General features: G+C 35.8%; 3 pseudogenes; all 3 read left to right on the forward strand.

The window, feature by feature from the left end:
- The first annotated feature begins 1,600 nt into the window (after positions 1-1,600).
- LOC120154398 lies at positions 1,601-7,652 on the forward strand (annotated as a pseudogene).
- A 1,172-nt stretch (positions 7,653-8,824) lies between these two features.
- On the forward strand, positions 8,825-11,037 carry LOC120154382 (annotated as a pseudogene).
- Positions 11,038-11,528: 491 nt separating this feature from the next.
- On the forward strand, positions 11,529-15,626 carry LOC120154399 (annotated as a pseudogene).
- The last annotated feature ends 717 nt before the right edge of the window (positions 15,627-16,343 follow it).

Genomic DNA, 16,343 nt, shown 5'->3' on the forward strand with positions numbered 1-16,343 from the left:
TTCCTTCCGTCTTGTCTTATTATTTAATATCAATTTATCATCTATTTCAGTCCCTTCGAACAATTCTGATAAAAGAGCACCCCGATAAATTGTTCTTCAGGTATTTACTCGTAACTGGGATATTTTCGGGTCAAATGTCTTCTCAGATTTTTACCAACGGAATATCAAGAATTTTTCTGCACTAAGTCAGGATCTTAACAAGCAAATTCATACTTATTCGAGTTAAGTACAAATCCGTAAAGTACTTTCTCATTCAGGGTCAACTCGGACTATTTTACCTCTCAAGGGCATTTTTGTAATTTTTAACCAGACAATTTCGATATTAGCTCTTAACAAAAATAATTATAATTTAAAGATCCTATGGTTAATTGCTTTCCCGAACATTCTCTGATCTTGAAATTATTCCTTAACAAACTTCTAGCATCTTGCACAAACACTTTTTGGCGTTAAAAACCAGTTATCCAAATTTTCTAAACAAAACTATTATTTCTTATGCACATATGTAATTATATCGGATCAATATGTCTTTTTAGAGTTATTAACCAACTTCCAGGGACAATTCTTTTCATACTACAATATAAGGGTATTTTCATAATTTTACCCTACCAGAGTATTCTCATAATTTCCCATCCAAGTACCTTTAACATTTAACCTTTGATGATATAAAATATAAGTTACAAATCCAGGGCTGATTTCTTTATCACTAATCACAAACTTGTAATTTAATTCTAATAATTTCTCAATCTCTTATATTAGTCATTTGATCCGTATTCAGTTACAGAATTTCTACCACATTCATATCGAGTGTATAAATTATTCAACTCCACAAAAGTGACCAACATTATCTTATTCATGCATTTACCAATATCAATATGTTTCATAAAGCATAAAGATGTAGTAAAGTATTACCTCGATTTTCGTGAAATACTGATCAATCATTAAACTCCATTCGAACGCCCTCGATTCTTAATTCAACTTCCCATAATTCCTCAAATACATAAAATATAAATTTCATCAAAAACGAGACTTAATTCTGAAAAACAGATCGAATCGGATGATAAATCAGTGAAAACCAGCTTACCGGGTTCAAATTTGACGAAATGAATTTTGGAATCGGACTCAGGACGTCAACAAAACCCAAAATATTACTCTTGAAATCCAGCTCACCAACTTGATTTCTAGCTAACAATTTTTTTCTAACGAACACATACCATATATAATACAAATACGACTTCAAATAATTTTACTCGCCATAAAAAAACTTATTAAAATCTAATTAATAATTCAAGAACCCAATTGATAAATCTAAAAACTTATGGATCCACTATATATATTCAATTACTAAAATCAGAGACTAAATTGATCTTATTGAAACCATTATGCCATAATCATAACAATATGAAAGCTAGAACACAAGGTTAGCTTTTACTAAACTTGGATGACTCACCTTTTAATTTATTCCTTTTGCACTTTATCAATAATTCCCCAAAAATCACGTGAATGATTTTTTTGCTCCATTTTCACTTTCCAAAGTCATGTGCACTCTTCCATTCCTTCATTTCCACGCAGCTTTGCCAATTCTCATTTTTTTTTTCAAGTCATGTTCTGCTCTATAAGTGAAGCAAGAACGATTGCCAGACGATCACCGGTACATCACCAACGCTACAAAGAACTAAAATGGAACCATCAAGAACACGCAGAGCCCTCTCCACTTCAATTGAAAAATCAATGTGACCAGGTATAACAATTATTAATCTGGTAATCTTTCCAAGTGTAATATGTGGCAGCAGATAGTATTGTAATTCATTTTCTCTCTTTCTAAATCCATGGAATCCATCTTTGCTCCAACGTCGTCTTTCTCGCGAATCTCGTGAATCTCGCGGATACGACCGGTATAATAGAGAACATGTTCTGTCAGGGTGGTCTTGCCCGAGTTGATGTGAACGAAAATTAAGATGTTTTGGAGTCACTACATGGACTCTTTGTCATCCCTTGCTCGCGCGGCGCTACCAGCTGAGAAGTGATGGACCTCGAAGTTTCTGAGAGGGAGGGAAGGGAAAGAACAAGTGAAGCTAAGAGAGGAAAATGATGAAGAAGTGATAATGGACATTAACTGGTGGTCGAAAAATATTAATGGCCTTAGGTGTCTGAAAATGACATTTGGCCTAACACACCTAACTAATTATCACTACCACCCAATATACATGTGGCTTTAATAATTAGGGTGTTACAATTCTCTCCTCCTTAAAAGAATTTCGTCCTCGAAATTCATTCATGTCATAGAATTGCAAAAATGAAACTTCTATCAGTTATTTCATATCTTCAAGTAGGTTTTACAAAAGTACGGATCCTCCACTAATCCTTAACCAGCTGAGCATACATTCTTATCATAACTTTTCCTCATTTCAATAAAAGAATCCGAACGAAAATTTCCTTGAGTAATCAATTCAGTCTTGGTCATGAGAATAGGCTCATAGAGCAGTAGCATATCTCAATTTCATTTCCGGAGTCGAGTCAGAATTTCTCAGAACTTCGATTTACTAGTTACATATAGGGACTCAACATTGGAGTTTCGGCTCAGAGAGGTATAATTGCAGTTTAGGGGCATGTACAGATCAGACATCTTTTTTAAATTTAACCAGCAAGTCTAACTTGAAAATTTTGACTCAAACCATAACTCTGATACCACTAAATATAACCCCCTCAGACCGATGTTGATAACCCGATCTGATCTGGAGTGTCATATTAGGGCCACCAGAGCGACCCACTGTAAAATAGCAAAAATTTAAAACTTTTTATTAAAACATGCACTTATAAAATGATTTTAGTATACAAAAATAAAACAGATTTTCAGACTCAAATATTAAACAAAATACAATTACATGTCCCCTAATCACAAGTACCATACTCTGTAAACAACGTCGGAGGAATTCATTTACTGAAGTCGATAACTGCACTGATACGATTCTTTTAACCTGAAATGGTGAGTAACAGAGTGATCTTCGGAAAGCTCAGTAATACAGAACTACCAGATGATACTGAAGAACGTGCAGATACAGATAAACGTATTTTCCCTTATTTGTTCAGATATATACAAATCTTTATGCTGAGCAGAGATCCTACTGATATTTCAGATAGTAAGAGACAGTGAGCTTCCAGTTCAGAGAAGTGTTTCGGATGAATAAGTTCAGAAGATCAGAATAGGTTATCTTGTGTGTTCCGTAAACCAGTAAAAAGATACAGATCTTTTAAAACATATATATATACCCCCATCCCATCACAACAGAATGTGCAGGTTCCCTAGAACCATACATCCGACCCACACAACTTGTAAGGCCCTAAGCACAAAACTGAGGAACCTGCGGAAATACTTCCTTCAACAATACCCCTCAATTAAAACATTTTTCCGTCATTAAACGGAGATATCAGAAATCAAAACAGAATTCAAAATAGATTCAGAACAGAATCCAGATCAGAAATCAGATAGATTCAGGTAATGTATTAGAACAGAATTCAATTCGGAAATCAGATAAAATATTTATGATTAGGGAACACACCAGAGTTTACAGATATTATTCAGAGGTACTGGATAATCTTAGCAGGTAGAGAAACATGAATCTCAGTATACCGATAGGATATCAGAATTAGAATCACTATTGAAAGAGTTCAATAACTGACAGAATCATCAATTGTTCATAATAAGACTTGAGCTTAGGGAAGAAATGAGGGTTCATGACCTTTACAATCTATTTCGATTAATCAGTTTATCGAACACTCCATATGATTAGCTCCCAGAAACAATACTTATCAACTTGTCAATTCATTAACTTTCCAGGGTATTTACTCTTTAATACCAAATATTATTATCCATAGATCATCTTCTGAGTCATCACTGAACAGATCTTAAGGAGACTAACAAATATTCCATGCTCTTAATTTCATGTTCACGCTTTCACTATATCATGAACTACTGGTGCTTGATTTCTAGTTCATGACCCTAAGAACATTACATCATGTATGTTCATTAACGTTTCCAGACTCATCCAAATTACTTACTTAATCCTTAGTCCTTGAGGTTACTTAATTCATTAGAAGTCAAGTCCATTACAGTTACTTCCAATTTCCAGAGTAATCCAGACGTTTTGGAATTTCATATACATATTGTACTTCCATTCAATTTAATTGGTCTTCGTGGTTAATTTTTTCTAACGAATATCCATTTCTTATTACCGAATGTAATCTAGAGTTGAGCTGAGCTGAGTACTTTCAAATTATCATCAAACCACACTTGAGAAGACGACACGTAGTCAATAACATCTATGCCGTTTAGGTACTGACATATCCTTAAGATTAATCAACTCACTTAAGCTGTGTTTCCATAACTTCTAAAGGTAGTCTAACACCTATTCTTATTTGGATCCTTAATTAATCCACTCATAACTCGGATATTTTCGGGTCAAATGCCTTCTCAGATTTTTACCAACGAAATATCAAGAATTTTTCTGCACTAAGTCAGGATCTTAACAAGAAATTCGTACTTATTCGAGTTAAGTGCAAATCCTCAAAGTACTTTTCATTCAGGGTCAACTCGAACTATTTTACCTCTCAAGGGCATTTTTATATTTTTTACTCTTAACGAAAATAATTATAATTTAAAGATCATGGTCAATTGCTTTACCGAACATTCTCTTATCTTGAAATTATTCCTTAACAAACTTCTAGCATCTTGCGCAAACCCTTTTTGGCGTTAAAAACCAGTTATCCAAATTTTCTAAACAAAACTATTATTTCTTATGCACATCTGTAATTATATCGGATCAATATTCTTTTTAGAGTTATTAACCAACTTTCCAGGGACAATCTTGTCATACTACAATATAAGGTATTTTTGTAATTTTATCCTACCGGATTATTCTCATAATTTCCTATCCAAGTACCTTTAACATTTAACCTTTGATGATATAAATATAAGTTACAAATCTAGGGTGATTTCTTTATCACTAATCACAAACTTGTAATTTAATTCTAACAATTTCTTAATCTCTTATATTAGTCATTTGATCCGTATTCAGTTACATAATTTCTACCACATTCATATCGAGTGTATAAATTATTCAACTCCACAAAAGTGACCAACATTATCTATTCATGCATTTACTAATATCAACATGTTTCATAAAGCATAAAGAGGTAGTAAAGTATTACCTCGATTTTCGTATAACACTGATCAATCATTAAACTCCATTCGACACCCGATTCCACCATCTATTGGTAACAACCATCAAGACTTAGGCATAGTCTTTATTATATGGAACATCGTCGTATATTTTTCTAATAATGCTACAATCCTTTCTATTGTGCTGTTAGAGAGAGGGTCACAAATTTTGACTTGATCCACCATCTATTGGTAACAATTCCCTAACATTTTCCCTGTTTTGTCAGGAACCATGGTTAATGTGCTTTCTTGGATTCCATGTTTTCTTACTGATAGTAACAATCTTGCCCAGAAAGAATACTAATTTCCAGATGTCTTTGTTCCTTCTTGCAGGTAAGTTTCCTGTTTCTGAGTTATCTTCAATCACCATCACTATATGAATATTTGAACTCTCCCCTTACTTGTAGTAGTCTGTTACCAATACCTTTTTACTTGCTTTTTTAAATTCGAAGCTTCCAAAGGAACTCTCTCTTGTGATTGAATGATTGAGGACATAGGTACATTGCATGTTAATATACCATACTGCCCTTGCGGTCTGATTATAATTAGCCCAATAGATTGTTGTTAATCTTGGACCAGGTGATAGAGTTTCAAGATATTGAATGAAACTTGGCAGTTCCACAATATTTAGAAGGGCCAGCTTCTTTCAGTGACAGTACTCCTAAACCCACCCTTCAATTTCTAATGCAAGGCTATTTAAGAACATTTACACTTTTGTCTTACTTCAAAAGGTGATTTGGTTTCTTGCAATCTTAAACTTCAAAGGTGAGAAGGAGAGTGTGATAAGTTGCATATCTTACTAGTCCCAGCAATAGTCGGCGCTTGAGAGTATAGATCCATAAATGATGAAAGAACAGGCAGAAACAAATTGATTATGCAGCAAAAAGTGGCTGTCTCATTCTACAGCTGGCTTAAATATATTAGAATTCTGTTTTTACATCATAGGAATTTTGGCAATATTGCATGCCAAGCTGGCGATTTGGAAATAGAAGCCTAGTCTTTGAGAAGGCATCAATGGAATGGATGATATTTACCTAAAAGAACTTTGAATAGATTTTGACTAATGCTAATAAATGACTTTATAAGTGAAATAACCCTGTCAATTTCCATATGCATGGTTACATTCACCTCCTTCCGTGTTTGTTCCTAGCCCTTAGACTTCTAGGCTCGATAATCAACTATGTAGGGGATCCAAGATAGGACTTCCAATTCGGAAATCTTTTTAAATTTTCTGTATGTGAAGTCAGATAAATAAGGAGGGGAATGACATGCAGTGTGATCAAGAATATATTTGGATAAGTCTATAAAGCTTTGCTGCCATGCTTGGAATCTGTTAAGTAGAAACAGATGAAGGTCATCTTGCCATTCAAGGGGTTACAAGAGAATAGTTGAAATCATTATATTTATACCTTTCCTGCTTTGTAGGTTACTAATCCTGTATATTTATTCACTTTTTGTATGGTTGTTGGGAATTTTGATTAATAACTCTTACTAAATCGGATTCACCTGAGTAACCCACAGTAACTCAATATTGAAGCGTTTCAATGTTATCAGCATTCCAAAGCAGTGAGCAGATTCAATGCACATCTGGACAATAAGACATAAGTATTGCTTTCTTTGAACAGATTAGGCACTGCTGTGTTACATTACATGCATCACCAAACATATCTGCAATGTAAAAATATTTTATTTCAATTGTTTGAACATCTTTGCAGTTGTAGCTCATTTGTTAGATTATATCTTGTAGTGCTTGGTGTTTATTTTGCTGGAGTCGCTGAATAGATTCTTTGGTAACAATCGGAAGGAATTTGCTAAACAAAACTATTTTGATCCGAGTGGACTTTTTTTGTCGGTACTCTGGTCTGGTCCTCTTCTTATTATCGCATCATCATCTTGGTCAGTGTTCTGGAGCTCTGTGCCCTCTTTTTTGAAACTTATTTTCTATATTTTTTTTTTTTTAATCTAAACATCAGCATCTGCTGCTTCATGCAGATAAATAGTCTCTTCTCCATGTGTTACCTAATAGTTAGGTGGAAAAAGGCGGACCTAAGACATCGTGCAAGGCTTGCTCGTAACAAGCCGGATTGAAATTGTCAGGTGCTGCATTACTGCCACTTTCGGGGTGATAAGCATGTGCAATACTTCTTATATTTAAAGGTGTTCTTTACTTCTTTTCAAATGTAGAATTGTTCCCTTGCATCTAGTTCTCCTTTCAAGATTTGGAAGTTAGTGCAAGATAAAATTTCCTTTTCTATTTCAAGTTTTTTAAGTTCATTTAGTGTTATTTTGCCTGTTGTGTCTGGTTCTACTAAATTAAGGATCTATAAGAAGGTTTTAGTTTTGGTATTGAAATGGTGATAGGTAGCTTTGGTTAGGGAATAGAGGCTGAGATAGATGACTTGGTGTTGGGATGTGGTAATTTGGATTTTGTTTAGCTGACGATTGTGGCATCTCAAAATTCATTTCCTCTAACTGTTGGCTAAGGCCCATGTTGTAAGAATGACTTGAATTTCAAAGCTCGAAGCACTACTTGAGCCGATCGAAGTTTACTTTTAAAGTGTGATTCGAGATCAAAATTGAATTTCTTGAATTTATTTTGGTTGCTTTTTTCAACTTATTTACTTGGTGAAACTGAGCCAAATTTGATTATTTATGCTTGCATTTCCCTAAACAACACAAGATGGCTACAGCTTAATTTTATCATAGTAATTGTGGTGATGTATAGGGCTGTAAATGAGACGAGACAGATCTCGAGATATTCGAGATCGACTCAATCAAAGCTCGATAAATACTCGGATCGAATGGACTCGACTCGAGCTCGAGCTCGACTCAAGTTCTTAACGAGCCGAAACGAGCTACTTGATATTCGACTCGAAAAGCTCGTGAGAAGCTCGAAAACATAATATATTAAGACTTTATTTTTTAAAAATAAATTATTAATAATATTAACTTTATGTATTGATTTTTTTAAAAAATACAGTAATTTTTCATGTATTTAAGGTTCATGTTCGAGTTTGAGTTTAAGGCTTCAATCGAGTTAAGTTTAAGAATTTTTTTTCTTCATTTCGAGCCTTTTCGAGCTGCTCACGAGCTTCAGTTCACGATTTCGGGTTCGAGTCGAGCTTGAAAATTTTAAGCTCGCGAGTTTTTCGAGTCGAGCTTCATTTAAGAGTTTTTCGAGTCAAGTCGAGTCGAGCTCAGCATTACTCGAGCTCGACTCGGCTCGTTTACACCCCTAGTGATGTATTCTAAATATCGGATTAGATGCTCTTAAGTCTTAATTTCTTCAAATACATGAATTAGGAAACGAATCACTTTTAATCAGGAAAATGTTGAGCTACGTAAATCAAGTGAACAAATTTTGTTTTGAAAAGAAAGCTGCATGTGCATGTATGGCTTCAAGTTCAACATGGAGTTGGTGTTTGAGGATCTCACTGAAAATAATAAAAGGCATAGTTCTAACAAAATTAGAGCATTGGGCCTTACTGAACAAAATAATTGTCGTAATTGTAATATTTTTATAACGTCGTCAATTGATGTATCAAAAAATATTTTATAATTTATTAAGAATTGAATATAAAATTAATAAATAAATAATTACCAGCAGGTGACTCAAAGCCAAAGCCCTTCAGTGGATAATGTGATAAAACCCGCTGTTACATCCTTTCTCCCTCCATAGTATCTTATCCCAGTCAGAGAAAATGGCTTCAATGTCGTCTCTAATATCACCACCATTTCTCACCGAACTTTCCTCCAAACCCCAATTAAAGCAATCCTCTCTCCAAATTCTCCAACCCAATTTGCCCCAAAATCTTATACTGAGTTCACGTCCAAGAAAACAATGGTTGTACGTTGCGGCCGAAGAACGAACCTCAACGGTGGCCGCCCCTTCTTCCGAGGCCGACAGGAGGCTTTACATTGGAAACATACCCAGAACTGTAACAATGACCAGTTGAAAAGACTGTCGAAGAACACGGCGCTGTTGAAAAAGCAAAGGTGCTTCCTTTTCTCCCTCCCTCCTTTTTTTATCTATAACATCAATTAGTAATTTCGTATGGAAAATGAAAATGTTTTTTTTGTATAGATGTAAATTTCCTTTTTATGTTCTATTTTTCAGGTGATGTACGATAAGTAATCTGGAAGAAGCCGCCGATTTGCTTTTGTTACAATGAAAACCGTGGAGGATGCAAATGCCGCAATAGAGAAATTAAACGGAACTGTAAGCCCAAACCATAATTCGTTTGGTAGGGTTTTTACTTTTTCAACATGTTTTACTGCATGACTTAAAGTTATGTAATAATCAAGCTTTTTCCTTGGGTAATCAGAGGAGTAGGATTTTATGCTAGGGAGGGAACTTATAAAATTTTAGAGGTCAAATTTATATAAAATCAATAGAAAATATAAACAAAATACCTAAATACGAGAATTTGAAATTTTCAGGCGCTCATTAACCAAATGAGATATTTTTGTTCTAAAATTATGATGAGACAAATCACATAATGTTGGTATCTGGTTTTCATGGTGATATTCTTTTCTTTGCAGCAAATTGGAGGGCGGGAGATAAAGGTAAACATTACTGAAAAGCCTATTGCGCAAGTGGATTTGTCTGTCCTTCAGGCAGAGGATACCCAGTTTATTGATAGTCAGCACAAGGTTTATGTGGGAAACCTTGCCAAGACAGTAACTTCTAATACACTGAAGAATTCTTTTCCGAGAAGGAACGGTAAAGAGCGCCAAGGTTTCACGAGTCCCAGGGACCTCCAAATCAGGGGATTTGGGTTTGTATCATTCTCTTCCGAAGAGGAAGTTGAAGCTGCTATCTCATCTTTTAACAACGCTGTAAGTTGTTTTCTCCATTTTTGCCTTGTTTCTGCAATACCCTTGTATGCAATGGTAATGTTCATATTCTTCTTGTTCTTGCTTCTTATTGATACTAGGACTGATGAGATATGTATTTTCCATTTGCTGACAACCTTTAGGATAAGATGCCTTTTACTTTTGTATAACCATTCTGTTGAAATGTGTTTGCAGCTCTTTTATGTTTCCAGAGATTCCTGAATTTTAGGAGAACTGTTGATTTGTCTGGTAGTTGCAATCTATGTTGCTCCGACTCTGCATTTATTAAAGTACCCTTTGTCCAACACCCACGTCAGGCAGTTATCCAGACGTGTTCAAAAATATGAAAATCTTGGAAAAAATTGAACATGTGTGTTGGATTTGTGATTCGAGTCAAGTAACATAGATTGTGAATTCCTTTTGATGATCAAATGTTTTTTGTTTCCTTATAGAGTCTCAAACCTGTTAAAATATTTCTCTTCCGTTGCACTTTTGGAAATCTGCTATGCTAGCATGTGTGTTCATTTAGTTCAATGTGGCCGAAGAGATGCATGTAACCATCGGATGTTATATTCATATGTGCTATGGGCTCTTTAGTTTGTACGGTTTCTACTTGTAAGTTTCCTTTCTCTGATTCTTTACTTTTTTCCTGAATTAACCATGGTTATGCGGATATGACTTTCAAAGATCTTAAAGTAACTTAAAAAAACTGATCTGATAACACTCGGTGTTTGTATCGGGTACTCATGCGTGAGTGCAAGTAACATAGGTTTATGGCGAAACGAGCAATGCGAAGATGTAAGTATTACTGATATAAAAGGTTGCTTGTTGCAGGTGTTGGAGGGGCAACAAATTCGTGTAAACAAGGCGTAAAGGGGGTCTCCGTTTCGAAACCACTGCAAAGTAGGGTAGATGTTCGAATCTGTTGAATGGGTAAGTGCCAACTTGTTAGTGCCCCATGATGTTCTTGTAATTAATTAGACGAGGCTGCAACGTTCATGTGATAAATTATGATTTAAATGTTTATAATTCAAATAAAACTGTCAAATTTGAAGGTTTAATCCTATTCATCTAAATTTATATTTATTCAAAAATAAATTGAATTTAAAGAAAACAAAACATAAATAAAATTAGTACGAGGACAAATGGGTTGTTTTGCCCTGGGGCAGCCTATATTAAGGAATGATATAAATTGAACGCAATATTATAAAAATCATAATATTTTTTTATTGGGCCAAAAAATGTTATAAAAATGATTTTCAACTAAAATTTATTAAAAATTAATATATTAAATTACACTTAATAAAAAATATTATAATTTTTATAACATTCTTAATCGTATTTTTTTCCGACCTTAAATTAAATTAACTTTCCTCATTGCAAAATCAACGTGATAATGTTGTTGGAAAAAAATTCATGAGATAATGCGTTCTAACAATTAATTGCTAAGATAAGGTGAAATCTACAGTTCGAACGTATGTCGTCAGGCATTCTGGGCGACCAAGGAGGTACTCATGCCGTCCCTGTGAGCTGTAGTTAGCTGTTGTATTACCTATATCAGTAATTAGACTTTTACCTAAAACCCTAAATTAATTAACAATCTCGTCAATTTGATCGTCGGGATCACATGGCGACCTATAAGGTCGCCCGACATACATGACTACCTCTATTTCAACATGACGACCTTCAAGCATAGACATGACGACCTTCAAACATAGCAATTACCTAAATTTTCCTAAGTAACAATGATTTCTATTTCGGTAATTAAATTTTTATCTGAAATATGACGACCTCCATTTCAGCAGGGCGTGCATGACGATCTTCAAGCGTACAAAATGCAGCAGCTCACCACAACTCACAGAAATTCTTGTCACCCGAAGCGTCTGATAACATATTCGAACTATAGATTTTTTCTAACAACATTATCTTGATGATTTTGCCCTTCCCTCACCCTCTCCAAAGGTGAGCGTCTGACATGGACGTCGAGAGTTTACACGAGGGATTCCTCGCCGCCATCATGGTTGAGGAAGGCGGCGTCGCCCCCATCCGTTCTGCCATCGCCCTCCTCGCTGAGACGGAAGATGAGATCTCTGAAGCCAAAGCCAAATCACACTCTTCTTCCTCTAGTAGCATTCATAAGGCAGTAGAAGAACAACCAAAGCAAATTGAAGAGGCAGCTCCGGATGTTCCAGCAGCTTCTTCCGTTGCTGCTTCTCCGCCTCCCACGGTTTCGGCTTCGAAGACTGTGGCTTTGGGGTCTGCTGTGCATCCGGCTTAGGAGGGAGGGAAGAGGATAGCGGCCTCGCCATATGCCAAGAAATTGGCAAAGGAGTTGAAGGTGGATTTGGGGACGGTGGTGGGGACTGGACCCATCGGGAGGATTGTGGCTGAGGACGTTGAGGCGGCGGCGGCACCGAAAGCAGGTACAGTTGCTGCTTCTCCGGCGAATCCAGCTCCAGTGGCTCCCGGGATTGAATTGGGAACAGTGGTTCCTTTTACTACAATGCAGGGTGCTGTGAGTAGGAATATGGTTGAGAGCTTGTCAGTGCCTACTGTCAGAGTTGGCTACACCATCACCACAAATGCACTTGATGCCTTGTACAAAAAGGCAAAGCTGGTTTTGTTTCGTTAAGGTGTTTTACAATGATATAGTTTTCTTATTTAGTTATTTATGCACTTGGAATCTTTTTATGAATTGATGACGCCATGGATGGTCTGCATAAAACTTAAGACAGTGCATTTAGTACAAAATGGTGAATTCTTGACAGTTGCCATATGAAAGATGACTTTTCTAAGAGCTTAAGTTAAATATATTTTCAGGCATTTTAAGAAAGCTTGAAGCTTCTGATTGAGAAACTAGCTTCTATCTTAAAGATTTGTTAACCTATGATCATAATTTCAAAATTTAAGTGGTTTCACTAGCATCTTTTGTTTGTTGTAAGAATTGGCTGATGGAAAAAAAATCTTACACTGGAAAACTTACTTGAATAAGACCAACTTTTCCTAATTTAGGATTTTTACAGTTTTTCTGAGACACTTTGCTGAAGAAGAGGTTAATGTTCTAAAATCATCCATGTGTGCTAGATGGATGGTACTTTTATATTGTATTCGTTGAGTTTCTTTTTGTTAGTCTTATTGGTTGACTTAAGTTGTATTTATTGTGTTTAGATCAAGTCAAAGGGCATAACAATGACAGTATTGCTTGCAAAGGCAACCGCGCTTGCATTGGCTCAACATCCCGTCATTAATTCCTGCTGTAGGGATAGCAACAGCTTTACGTATAATATAGCATCAATTTCTGTTTCTTTAGCTATAGACGGTGGGTTGATTACACCGGTTCTACAAGATGCTGGTAAGGTTCTTGTATTCTACTTTTGGCTGCTGACACTATAGTCGTAACAATGTTCTAAGGGCTTTATTTCATTTCATTTTAGGTCGACATTTATACATTGTCAAGAAAGTGGAAAGAGTTGGTTGATAAGGCACGGGCCAAGCAACTGCAACCTCATGAATATAATACAGGTATGCTACTTCGTGTCGCTTTCCTCCCTAATTGAGGGAAAGCTTGATGATGAACATGCTAAACTACATGGACTCATGCTAGAATTCTTTTCAGTACCAATCTGTTTTGTCTACCTCACATGTTGATTTGAAATGCTTATAAATTTTCAAGGAAGATTCTTTTTTCTGGTTATTGTGTTAGTAGAAATATTGGATAAGAAGTTTGAAAAACATGCAAAAACCGTTGACGGAGAATAATAAAGTCTTACTTGAATGCGTTTGCTTGTGTAGATAATGAGGAGATTGCAGAAAGTTTGCTTAGAAAAGAAAGATACCCTTGTGTTGTTAGCTTCCTTTGTCCTTTGATTTATTGATGCATAGTTGATTTATTTTCTTGTTGCTCTGTATATTTTGCTTGGTTGCATCTCTTAGCTGCTTGCTTGTTTTGACTTTACCCTATTAGTTAGGACTTGGACTTGGACTCAGCCTAATGTAAATACCAAATATGATCTTATATTCTAGAAACTACTATTGAAACCCTTAAAATATGTAAAAGAGTAAATATAACTTTTGGTACCTAACTTTGCCATTTATGTATGTGATATCCGACTCTCTTTTTTTTGTGCAATTAGGTACCTAAATTTTGTATTACACATGTTCCATTCTGATTTGTTCATGCTTATAATTTTAACGTTGTTTAGTTTAAGGGATAATATGTGTTACAGATTCAAAAGCTAGACATTAAAATTATAAGTATGAACATGTAATTTTAAAAGATGTCAAGTACCTGATTGCACCCAAAAATAAAAGTTGGGTACCTATTTGCACCATTAAAAAAGGTTATGTACCTATTTGCACCATTAAAAAAAGTTAGGTGCCTAATTGCACACAAAAAAAGTTGGGTACCACATTACACATAAATGCCAAAGTTACGTTCCAAAAGTTATATTTACCCCATGTAGAGCAGTGAAATTATTTTTTTCCTACAATAAATAAGCACGATATCATCCATCGTCACCAAATAAAAAGGTTGGACAAATCCTAGGCATGTTAATGCTTGGATGATTGGAAATCCTTTTCTTCTTCTGCTTGTAGTGACTGATCATAACTTCATAAGTGTGGGCTTTACACAGTGTTTTGAATTTTGATGGATCTTATACAATCTTGAATTGTATTGATTCATTGTAATGCAATACTTGCAAGTAACTTGTACATGGTTAATATAAAGTTCTTGCTGTAGTTTCAACATGGCTGAGGCCTTAAATCTTTTCTTTTTTTTGCTGATGTCTGCCCCTTTTGAAGGTACTTTCACCCTGTCTAACCTTGGGATGTTTGGTGTGGATCGGTTTGATGCCATTCTGCCACCTGGAACTGTAAGTTTGTTTCTTAATTACTAATATTTATCCTCTATAGTATTCTGCCCGATAACAAGATCTGCTGGATTGAGTTGTATTCCGCTAGCGAATCTATGAATATTTAATCAATGTGGATGTGAAGGGAGCAATTATGGCAGTCGGAGCTTCTCAGCCTCCTGTCGTGTCCAGCAAGGATGGCCGTATTGGCATGAAGAACCAGATGCAGGAAATGAAAATTTTGCGTCTACAGTGCTGAGCTGCCTTGATGTATTTTTATTCCTAACAAAAATAGGGAAAAACTTATCCTTGTTCTGGTCTCATGTAGAACGATTATGTTTGAGTAGTAGCCAGCACTTACTGTTGTACTTCAAAAATTTGCAGGTAAATGTTACAGTAGATCACCGAGTCATCTACGGTGCTGATCTAGCTGCATTCTTGCAAACCCTGGCTAAGATTGTTGAGGATCCTATAGACCTTACCTTCTAGTCTGATTTTCCTTTTGCATAGTGATGTCGTCGCCAACGTATAACTTTTGGACAATTTTCTTGCATCTTTATCCGAGGTTCTTGTTCTTCAAATCACTTATACTCAACGTTGAAATACAGTCGATATACATAATGTAGATGCTTTTCAGTTGAGAATTTACCCAGATCAATGGTTATTTAACTTTATCGGGTTTCATTTTTTAGTTAATCCTTACTATGATTACCCTTTTATGTTAATTTGACTGATGCATCAATGAAGTTTATGTTTGTTCTCTAATGGTTTAGTTCTATAGCAAGTGTATTTGTGAAGGAAGATGTTCTGCTTTTCTGCGGCCATTTTTATTTTAGTCCATCTCTGTTGCCACTTGATTTGCTCCGGCGATCGATTTCTTGGAGGCACTTTTTGTATAGAGTTGGATCTATTTCTTCCAACATTGTCTTCACATGCTCTGTTAATTGCATCACACTTTTGCTCCAATGCACCTTTAACTCCCACTCTGTGCCTTCTATTACCACCAGGAACACTTGATTCTATAAATTTCCTTGGTTTGCAGGCAATTGCATATGTATCATGATGGAGCTCACCTGTGAGTTGAAGCTATTCAAACATCTTGTAATTTGGGAGCATAAAGGCACTGCCAACATTCGTTACTGATCGGGGTTGATGTTCTGGACGAGCTCTTCAGGTTCCCCTATAACCAGAACTTCGTTTTATGATTGATCAGCCAATACCTTAGAATTCCCTTAACGACAATTCCTCCAAGTGCAGGCTCTTTCTGCACGAACTGTGTTACGAAATAGGCCAGTTGCCTATGGCAAACCTGCAGGCCCTTGGCCCTGTGCAATGGGAAAAGCACTCTCATCAAGAAAGCTTGTGCTCTTTTAATGGAACCCCGACGCCATTGATGATGCTTCTTCATATCACGAGCAGTTCGCCGATCCTACAATGCC

Source organism: Hibiscus syriacus, unplaced genomic scaffold, assembly GCF_006381635.1.
Source record: "Hibiscus syriacus cultivar Baekdansim isolate YM2019G1 unplaced genomic scaffold, ASM638163v2 tig00111129_pilon, whole genome shotgun sequence".
In the NCBI taxonomy this organism is placed as follows: Eukaryota; Viridiplantae; Streptophyta; class Magnoliopsida; order Malvales; family Malvaceae; genus Hibiscus; species Hibiscus syriacus.